At 50.8% G+C, this 10,745-nt stretch overlaps 1 long non-coding RNA gene across 1 annotated transcript in view; it reads left to right on the forward strand.

The window, feature by feature from the left end:
• LOC135287660 (uncharacterized) overlaps positions 1-10,481 on the forward strand; it is a 54,086-nt gene extending 43,605 nt beyond the window's left edge. The window contains exons 2-3 of the long non-coding RNA XR_010351219.1: positions 9,642-10,107; positions 10,413-10,481. This is a non-coding gene — a long non-coding RNA (uncharacterized LOC135287660). The remainder of the gene's footprint in view (positions 1-9,641; positions 10,108-10,412) is intronic.
• The last annotated feature ends 264 nt before the right edge of the window (positions 10,482-10,745 follow it).

The following is a 10,745-nucleotide window of genomic DNA, read 5'->3' on the forward strand; positions in this document are numbered from 1 at the left end:
AGGTTAATTTTTTTAGAGATTCTTAGGTTATTCTGTACAGCAGATGTCACTATTTTTGTTAAACATGGAAATAAGAACAGACTAACAAGTGTACCCACAGTGAAGGTTATAGTTTTCCAACTTTTTTTGAAAATCTATAGATTATCTCACCAACTGGAATTAAGTGTAGGAGTCTTTTGATTTTGTAAATATGCTAGTTCTTTTATTTCGTTTAAAGTATTTCTAATGACTGCCACAATTAATTTGATTTGATAAACTACTGTTTTGGTTTGGTTGAGTTGGTCATTAATATGATTAAGAGCTAATGCGGTCTGATTAGATATTACTTCTAATTCTGATTGTAGTTTCAAAATTTTGTTTAACATATATTGTTTCTTCAGTTTTGTTTTTCTCAAATCCTCATATATAGGAACTCTTAAACTTGATTCAGATTCTTTGTGTATTATAAAGACAGTTTGTTTTATAATTCTAATGATGCCACCACTAGACCAGCTTCTTGGCAATTCAGTGGATGTTGTGGTACCATTGACCCAAAACAGGTGTTTAGGGGTTTCCTGAAAGATATTAATTTTTGTCGTGCCCTCCCAATATTTAGAAATACTTTTTCCTTTTACCAGATTTACCAGGTTTGCTTCAGTAGCATCACGTTCAAAGCACCACCAGGTTTCTCCTACAGGGTGCTCTCCCAGGAGTGGCTGCCTAAAGGTGGCGGTGTTCCGGGTCATCCAATATATTTTCTTATTCTCTTGATAAAAGATCAATTGGGAGAGGTTAACACAATTGTTGTGGACTCTCAGCAAGGAGCTTACTTCTTTCTCATAGAAAGGTTGGTAGTACTCATTGCACAGCTCTCCTGGGCTCTCCAGAGCACCACCAGCAATCAGAGCCAGCACTACTACCCTTCCCAAGAGTCCGGTATGGGTCATCTTGCACAGCCTGCCCACCCGGCCTTGCCTCTTGAGGATTTTACTGAAAAGAAGTCTCCAAGTTCTTTAGAGTCTCTTGCTCCTCTGGTTAAACCTCTCTTGATCTGTCCCTGCTAATTTGGTTCCTCCTAGGGGAGCACTCTGGAGAAGATTAACCTGGGGTCTTTGGTACCAAGTTGGGCCGACTTAACCAGAATTACTTATTAACAATTTTTAACTTTTACAAATTTCTTAAAACACTTCAAGACATGTTATGATTTTAAACTTTTTTCTTATGCAGTTCATCAGTCTTTTTGAATGTCAATTTTAAGTCATTTGGTCCTTTTATAATAGTATACTCAGCTGAATTAACTCCTGATGCAGTTGAATCTTGTCCTGAGTTAGAGTGTGAGGGTGGTGTAGAATCTGGTCCAATACCAGAAGGAGACACTGACGAGTCTTGTCCAATGCTCGGGGGTGGGACTGGTCCTTTAATTCTCGTAATGTGAGTCCAACCTTTTTCTCTGGTTCGCACAGCCGAATTAGCGATGAGGAGTACCTGAAAGGGGCCTTCAAATTTCTCCTTCCAGGTAGTCTCCTGTGCTATAGGGTGTTAACAAGAATGGCAATCCGAAAATCATTTTATAAGGTGAAATCCTTATATCAGACCGGGGTCTTATTCTGATGCGCAAGAGCGCTAGGGGTAAACACTTTAGCCAATTTATTTTTGAGAATTTTGTTTATTTGTTCCACCCTCCCAGAACTCTGGGGGTGCCACAGAGTATGCAATCTCTACTTTATTCTTGAAGCTTCAATTATAATTTGCAATGTTTGGGCTACAAAATTTGGACTTCAGTCTGAGTCTAAGGTATTCACTATTTCATACTGGTTCACTTTTTTTGGCAAGTTAAACACTCTTTTATAATTGTTTTTGCTAGATCATTGTCGTGGTTTGGCCTGGAAATGTGTTTTTGGAAAGGTCTAAGTCGGGCCAATCAGGGGCCAAATTCAAAATTGGCATTTAAGGTGGCCACTAAGGGTTTGGATACGCCTCTGAGAACACACGGGGGTTAAAAGCAGGAGATTCCCAGAGAACTTCCTCTTTGGGAATCCGGCGTGGGTGAGTAAGGTCCGACCTCTCCCCTGCCCAGCTGTGTCTGGGTGGGGGAGGGGGAGGCCATGACAGGGAGGAGGCCGGGAGCCCCAAAAGCTGCAGAGGTGGAGGAGAACATGCAGGGGTTGACAAGATTTAGATGTCTGGGCAGCCCCCCCGGAGAGAGGGACAGAAATTGTGCTGGCAGTTCAGCCGGCCAGAAGCGGGGGATGCGGCGAGAGAGGTGCCCAGCTGCTGTGGGAGTCCTTGGGCAGGCAGAAGAAATTTAACCCCTTTGTAGACTAATAGAAACCTTACAAATACTGAATCCTCCTGAATCAGGATGAGGTGAGAGAGAGATGAGAGATGGGCAAGCGTGAGGAAAGCTGGAAGAGAGAAGAATCCTGAGTGGAAGAGATGATGGAGTGGCCTTGGGCTGGACTCTTTCTTGTATAGCCATGGACAGACCCGTGTTTTTTCCCTGTGACCCAGAGACTGTATTTAGGGGGAGGCAACACCCGGGAGTCAAGAGTGAAGCAGCAGCGTGAACAGAGACGGCTGAAGGGGGTGTGGGATGCCCTCTGTCTCCACGGAGAGGAAGATCTCTGTTCATGAGGCCCCTCGGCCCCAGGGGGTGAAATTTGGGGGGGACTGGTGTCCCAAGAGTTGAGAGACTGCTGTTTCTGGAAGTGGGTGGAGCATCTTTAAACGGGGAGCCCTAAAGGCAGTCCTGGCCCGTGTCCAGTGGTGAGAGCACTGGACATGGGGGGGGGAGAAGTCACGAGGGCCGATGTTCTTTGGGTGGGGCCATGGATGACGCGGAAGCACAGGAGGTTTCAATTGTGCTTCCGGGGGAGGCCCATGAGGCAAGGGGGGACTCCTCTCTCCCTGATGGATTTGAGGGTTGATAATTTGAGGGGTGGTGAATCTGTGGAGAAAAGGGAGGGGGAGGAGGAAGGTATTTGGAAGGTTTTCATTCTTAGTTTAGTATGTGTTCCTTTCTAGATTTGTAATAAATAAAGTGTTATGTTTTTTTTTTCCCTCCATCCCCGAATGAGAGCCTGCTTTGTTCTGTTCCCGGGTCACATCTCACAGCCACCATTTTGAAAATATACCCTTCATGGGGGCCCTGGCATTGTGCCAGGGTCAAACCATGACAATCATATACACTTATGCACAGGTTATTTCTTAGGAAATAATTACATAGTCCTTGGACTCCCCAGTGGGTTAATTTTTGTAGTTCTGTTAGCATTATCTTAGCAAGTGCTTTGTTTAGAAACACTCGTCTATCAGGTATTAACCACTCCCCCATATCCCTTGGTGTAACTTTAAATTTCACAAAATATGAGTTCTCTTTTTTTTCTTTTTCTGTACTCGGGTGTGGTTTTTGCTTAAAAAAACTACTTTTACCAGATCTTCTGGTCTTAAAGCTGCTTCCTTTGCTATCTTGATCAGCTAGCAAAGGTTTCACAACTTTAGGCTAAACAGTCTTGGAGGGGGGGGTCCAGTTGCTCCACAGTAATAGCAGCAGCTTTCACTCAAAGGGACTCGAGGCCTCTCCATGCCTCCTGTCCCTGACAGTACTGCCGTATTCTTGCCTGCTCCTGGTGGTGTACTCCCCCACTCTTTTGTGGCTTTGTACTGTAGGAAAGGGTTGTTTGCTCCCACACTTTCTCTGGCTATAGCAAGCATGATCTTGGCTTTGGCTATTGCTTTTTCTTCTTCCCTCCTTAAATACACTTTCAATGCTTCCCTCAATAACTTATTAATATCTTTTCCTTGCCAATCCTCTATCTTTTCCAGTTTTCTCCGTATACACATCCACTTGTCTTTCGTCCCACACCATGGCCATCTTCCTTGCACTTCTAATTCTGGCCACACTTCTGAACAGTAATGAATCATCTTAACTTTATCTAATCCTTCTGTACTTTCTATAAAATTTCATTTCTCTAATAGTTCACCTAGGGGACTGTGGGGAGGTATATTCTTCAATCTTTGGCCACTTTTCTTACTACCGCACCCTCCCATTATTTTCTGCCAAATCACAAGATGTCTTTTTCTCTAAAGGAAATATATCTTATTTAAGAAGTCTCGACCTCCTGCCAAAACTCCAATTTCACTGACCCTTTTCGTCAGGACTTTGTTAAGACCTTGGCTTTCTTGCCAAGACTCAACAAACAACCAAAATACAAAAAAACATCCTCGAGGTCTTGACCTCTGAGGTTTGCCTGACCTCCTTCGTCAGGACTTAGAGAGACCTTGGCCTTCCCTTGCCAAGGCTCAAACAGTCAAACCTCGAAACCCTGGCTTCTGAGGCGCCCTTTGTCTGGGCCAAACTGCCTGATACCCTAACTTCTTTCGTTAGGACCTGTATCAGGGCCTTTGGGGTGCGTGCCACTCACACAGCTATTTCCTCCGCACGCCCGGAGGGGGGTCCTGTGGGGTGCGTGCCACTCACACAGCTATTTCCTCCGCACGCCCGGAGGGGGGTCCTCATTACCCCTTTGGAGGCGCCTCAATCACCAGTTCCACTCGCTTCCCCCTGTTCCCGGCCGGCCCCCTCGCGGGGGTGCGGAACCGCGGTACTGAGGGGTCCTCACTCGCTTCGAGGGGCCGAGCTGCCGGCCCTCGTCTCACTCACACACACTCGCTCGCCTCCCTCTCCCGCCGCCGGATATTCTCACCTATCCGGCGCTGCTCCGTGTCACTGTCCCAAGCCGATCTTCTCTGGTCCCGATAGCCAGCTGTCCTGCAGGTCCAGGGTGGGCGGCCGTCCCAGTCCTGGTGTCCTCTTCAGGCGTGGCTCTCCCGGACGAGTCCCCAAGCTGAAATAAATGGGCAGGAGATCTTTCTCCTTTTTAATGCCTTTATTAAGAAGAATCAGCTCAGGTGGGAAGAAATCGACGGGTTGCGCCCTCGCCGCCGCTGCTCCCAGGCGTGGCACGAAGCAGGAGGATGATGCAGTTTTGTCTGCTGGTCTGCAGACAGAACTGGGGACTCTGTCCTCACGGGAGAGTCGTTGAGTCCTTAGTTTGTTGGTTTAGAAACCCGGGGGGTCTCTTTAATCAGTTTCTTTTCAAGTTAGAGTGAGAAATAAAAAGGTTTAAGCAGGTACGGGACAATGCTCCCATCCTTAGACGTCACTTTAAGTCACTTATGGCTCGTGATTTTAGGGGTTTTTCTTATAAAAACTGTAAAACTGTAACAATCCAGGGTGCACTGCGTTTCTCATTTGCATGTTGTCTCTGGTGTCACTGTTCATCTCTTTACCCTGGAGGGTTTCCCTTGGTATCTTCTTGGCATGCAGCCAGCATCAGGGAAACAATCAGTTAATCACCCCCCATCAACGAGTGATTAAGGGCTTTTCTTCGCAGGGAACCTAAAGAAGTCTGACTTGGTCTGGCTTGGTTTTTTTAACTCTGAAACTTAAAAAAAATTACAACTTTCTATTCATAACAATCAGGGAGATTTCTGTAATGGTTTTGGTTCGCCAACTTGAGATTTCTTGGCCAGTGCATCAATTAGGGAGGTGGGTCCAGTGTTGGGTAATTTCCAGTGCACTCACTAGAATATTCTTAATCATTTCCTGCTGTGAGGTACGATTAGGAGAAAGGGAAAATAGACTCAAAACTTTAAAAGTATATAAAGTTTATTTTAAAGTTTACTTTAAAAGTTTATGAATAATAACTAAATGAAAGAGTAATAAGAAGCAGATCAAAACTTTCAGAACAATTTTCTTCTCCCTATGACCTTTTCTTTCTTACTGAGAATGTAAGGAAACAAAACCTAAAATTTCAGTCAGTTTACGACCTCCAGAATAGTCTTTCTTCAGTTCACCTAGGGAGAGGAGTCTCTCTTTCATGCTATGGAGGCTTCTCCATAAAAAACAGTTCTCCATGGCTCTCAATTCCCATGAATAGCAGCCACCCAGAAAATCTGCAGTCGTGAAGTCTTTCCCATTTTTTCACACCTTTCCCCACAGATGTGTTTATGGGCCATGTTGATGTATGGGGTATTGGTTTAAAGATGAGTTGTTTGAGAGCAAAGGTTCTCTTCATCTATTTCTGAAATCATCTTCATCTCTGAGAACAGAGATCTTCTCTCTGTTATCTGAGGACACAGGGTCTCATCACTCTTCTCTCTTTCACTGTTCAAATATCTCATGTGATCACAGCTACTTCAACATATGCTACTTTAGTATGGCGGCCTTTGCTGAACAAGTCATCTCCCCATATTTTTCAATGTGTTATAGGGAAAAAGAGAGTTTGATTTATTAATTGCATCCTTCTCTATAGCTTTACAAGAGGATTTCAGCCCTATGATCAAGGCATTTCCTCATCCCTCCCATCTGGCACTAAAGTTCCTCTTCACTGACCTTGGTGTCTTCATGTTGCTTCTCTGTGTGCCTGCACTTTGTCCTTTTCTCTCACTGGAGGGAGGATGGAAGCACTGAAAGAGTTAATATCTCTCCCGGGGCCTGCAGATGGTTCCGTGACCCCGGCCAGGCTCGGTCCTTGCGGCCGGAGCTGTTTTACGATGGAGGTTTCTGCAGCGGCTGCGCTGGCGCTTTGTCAGGATGGGCCGCGCTGGGGCAGGGCCAGGATCTCAGCAGCCAGGCCAGAACACAGCAGCAGCACGGCCGGGGCCCATGGCTTCTCCTCCCCCTGCCCGGGGCTTGCGGGTGAACCCCAAGGGTGGCAGAATCTTGGCCGAGCCGGCCCGGCCCGGGGCTGCTCCTGGGGCCCGGCGGATCCTGGCTGGGCCCGGGCTGGCGGCGGGGCAGGGCTCGGTAGCGCCCAGGTGTTGGCAATCGCAGCCATGGCTCGGCCCAGCCTCGGCCCCGCGGCCTCCCCTGCCCTGCCCGGCAGCCGATGGGGCCTGGGGGGCTCCCTGGGAAGGGGCCCGGCCCCACGGCAGGAGCCGCCCGGCCCGGCCCGGCTGAGACGGGGGCTGGGCCAGCCTTGTTACCTCTTTGCTGGCCAGAAGGGAAAGAGACCCTCCCAGGCTTTCTCGTCTTTAACATGTGTCTTCACAGAGGCATGTAGAGTTTCCTTAGTGGTTCAATGCCGGGGTCGGCTGCCAGTGGTCTCTGCCCCAGCACGGGAAAAGGTGGTTCTGGGCAGGCCACGCTCTCGAAGAAGGAGTCTGGACTCTTGCTTTTTGGTCTTCAGTTGAGTTTATTGTTCCTTATCTACAAAGTTTTTCTGTCTGTCCAGCCGAGGTCTGATCAGCAAGACAGCCAAGGGCACTCTCTCCCGCCCACGGGGCAGTTGTCTCTTTTATAATACAAACTACGTATAAGATATTTACCTTCAATTTCCAATACTTTTCGCCCTTGTTGGCAAGTGCACTTTCACTATGAACCAATCCACACATGCCAACATCATCCTGAACATGGATGCCAAGGAGAAGAAAGAAGAAGGACAGGGCACGCCCAAATTCCTCCATCCTGGGACTCCTGACCCCCATGTACAGAATTTCAAACCCCTCTGTACAACATACAAAACCCCCCTGTACAGTGCTCCAAAGTTTTTCCCTTCACCCTGTGATTGCTACTACTGTGCTACTTAAACTTTTGTGACCCGCAATTCTTTATATAAGGTTGGCAATTTGCTCCATGAATTAAGATCGAATTTCCAGGTGTCTTTGGCTTCCTGCCAGGGTCTCCGAGCCCCTGCCAGGGATTTAAGACATCCAGGGCATCCAGAGAGATGTCCTGGGTTCCGACAGCCCATCCCCTTTTTTACCTCCCAGCTCACCCCTTCACCTTGTGTTCCCTTAATAAGCAGTTTGGCTTTTTCGCTTGACCCATGGCTCCGTCCGTGGAGCTGAAGCAGCACAAATCCTGAGCCTGGGGACACGCAGGGCTATGCTGCCCTTCTCTTCCATGCTGTTGTCTGTGCACAGACAGAGAGGAACAAGGGCAGCTCAGGCTGCAAAGGTCCCTGCCCTGCTGCTCCAGTTGCACAGCACTGTGGAGTTAAAGGTGGTGCTGAGCACGCTGAGGGGGACAAGGAGCCTGGGTTTTAGAAGAGCCAGCTTGAGTATGCTCTGAACCCAGCCGTGAGGGATTCCATGGCAGGCATCCACCGAGGGCAAAGGAGCTTGCAATGCTGGAAGTTTTCACAAAAGCTTCCTGAAAGCACAGCAATGCTCCAGCCCTACACAGGGACAGGAAGAGGGCAGAACCAGAGACCACTGTGGCCCTGCAGTGAGCTCTGGGTGTGCCTCAAAGCAAATGAAGCAGCAGCAGCAGTGTCTGAGGCTCAGAGGCGCGAGCGTCCCAGTGGCCGCAGCGCTGTCAGGCAGTGCCTGCACGCTGGGTGTGGTTCCGGTGGCTCTGCTCTCCCCACAAGCGAGGAAGCTCAGCCCCTGCCTCAGAGCCAGTCAGAAACCCAACCAAGAGAGACCAGGGGCAAGGGATCCTTCTCATCTCTCTGAGGCATGGCTACAAAACAGCAGCTGCATCTTCCTGCGCCTGTGTTTGGGGTGTGCCGAGCCCAGAGCCGGCCAGCTTGTGCTCTGCTCTCCCAGGAGCGTTCTGGGCAGACAGAAGTGCTGTGTGCACAGTGGGGAAGGGGCTCACCAGAGCCTCCTGCGGGAACAGGGCTCCGCTCCCTGGCTGGCAACAGCCTGGTTTTGCTGCCCTCAGTGCAGGCAGGAGTTTGGGCACGTGAAGAGGCAGTGGGCAGCTCTTGTTTATAGGGGGCCTGGGGCTGCGCGCCAGAAGGGACCCATGGAAACAGACTCGGGGGAAGGAAGAGGAGCTCGAGCTGGAGTGCCTGTGTTGCAAGGAGCAGAAGGAATTCAGCATTGCCAGGGTTTCTTAAGTGTGTGTTGATGTTCCCCGGGAAATGTGCACATTTGGGGAAATGCCTTTGGAAGAGAGGGGCTTGCTTCTCAAGCAAAGGGCTTCCCCAGGAGCCCCCAGTGAGGTAGGTGCAGCTGTCTCCCTTTGCCTCCCTGCGCTCCTTTCTCTCCTTGAGTCCCCTTGCACTTGGCAGAGGGGCGTGGGAAGGGAGAAGGCTGTGAAGAGCAAATTTGGCATCTGCCTGGGCCTGCAGAGACCAAGCCAAGCACCTGTGGTAGGGTATGTTCTCACCTTTGAGCACAGGACAGAGCCGGATCATCTCTGTCCAGCCAAGAGCCCCAAATGTCTCTCAGAGAGCTGTGAATTCAAAGGCCTTTATGCACACATTAATGCCATCTTCCCTATCTGATGTGCTTTAGCTCTCGGCAAGATGCGTTTGCTTCTTGCTTGCTGGAAGCCGCTCTGCTCCAGGGCCAGCACTGAGCTGGGCTGTTCAGGCCAGACACAGACGTGGAGAGTCCTTCCCTGAGCACTTGGCCAGCCTTGGTGTGTCCAGGGCTGCGTTAGACACTCGGGGAAACGGATTCCTTCCAAGCGGGGGCACCTTGCCTGGGGAGGAGGTGGCCTCGGGGCACTTGGCAGCGTCTCCAAGGGCCCCTTGTGACACACTGCAGCAGGGTCACCATGGGGCAGAGTGGGACAGGGTGTCACAGCAGCCCTTTGTGACACGTGCTGACATAGGTGCCAGCAGCGTCGCGGCCAGGCCACAGTGCTCGGTGCATGCGACGGGACAGGACAGGACAGAGCAGTGCTGTGAGGAGCCCCCGCACAGCCAGCTCATTCCTTGCTGACCCAGAGCTTTTCCGAGGCATTACTCCTGCGGCTGGTCTCACGGCCAGACCTCGGGACTCGCTGACTTGGAGCTTTTCCAAGGCATCCCCCATCCCTGCGGCCAGTGCCTTCGTGGCCAGGCTGTGGGACTTGGTGACATCCATTGTTCACGAGGAGTCTCCTGTCATTGTGGCAGGAGCCCTCGGGAACACAGTGCAGGACTTGCTGTCCTGTAGTTTTCCTGAGGCCTCTCTTTTGCAGGTGCCTGCAAGGCGTGACTGCGGCATCGCTGACTCGGACCTTTGCTGAGGCATCTGTCTCGAAGGTGTCCTCAAGGTCGGACAGCGGGATGGCAAGCAGAGTGTTCAGCCTGTTCAGGAGGCTTCGGGGGAGGAAAAAGAACGGCCCTGCAGCTGCCCCAGCGCAGCAGCCTGCAGAACCGGAGCAGTTGCAGCCACTGCAGGATGGTGAGTGGCAGAGCTGGGCAGCAGGGCTGGTGCCTGCAGCCAGCCTGGCCCCATCCCATCCCATCCCATCCCATCCCATCCCATCCCATCCCATCCCATCCCATCCCATCCCATCCCATCCCATCCCATCCCATCCCATCCCTGACATGCCCACAGACAGGGCTCAGGACTGCCCCTCCAATGACAGCCATGCTCTGTGCCCCGGGCACGCAGGGAGCTGTCCCTGCCTGGAGAGCGCAGGGCTCGCCTGTGTTCTTTGGCCTCTCCCGTGGCTCCTCAGCTCTGGTTTGCTCTCTCTTTGCCAGATGCAGCCAAAGACCGGACTCAAGAGCAGGATCCCACCCGTGGCCACTTCCGCAGAGCGGTGCAGGTACCTGCGGCCATCCTCACCTGGGCCAGCCCTGCTGGCACTGCTTGGCCCAGCCCCACACTTGGAACAGACCATGGAACGTCCCTCTCTTCCCGCCCTTCCTTCTGCTGCAGGCACTGCAGAGGTTCCTGCACCTTCGGCGCAGAAAGACCAGCGCCACCGTGACCAAGAGCACGGCCGACCCCGACTCCAGGCCCAACGAGCTGAGGACAGAGCCTGCTGCCAGCACAGCGTCCTCTGAGCTTGCTGCAACCTGTGACCAGGCAGC

Source organism: Passer domesticus, chromosome 30 (assembly GCF_036417665.1).
Source record: "Passer domesticus isolate bPasDom1 chromosome 30, bPasDom1.hap1, whole genome shotgun sequence".
Taxonomy (NCBI): Eukaryota; Metazoa; Chordata; class Aves; order Passeriformes; family Passeridae; genus Passer; species Passer domesticus.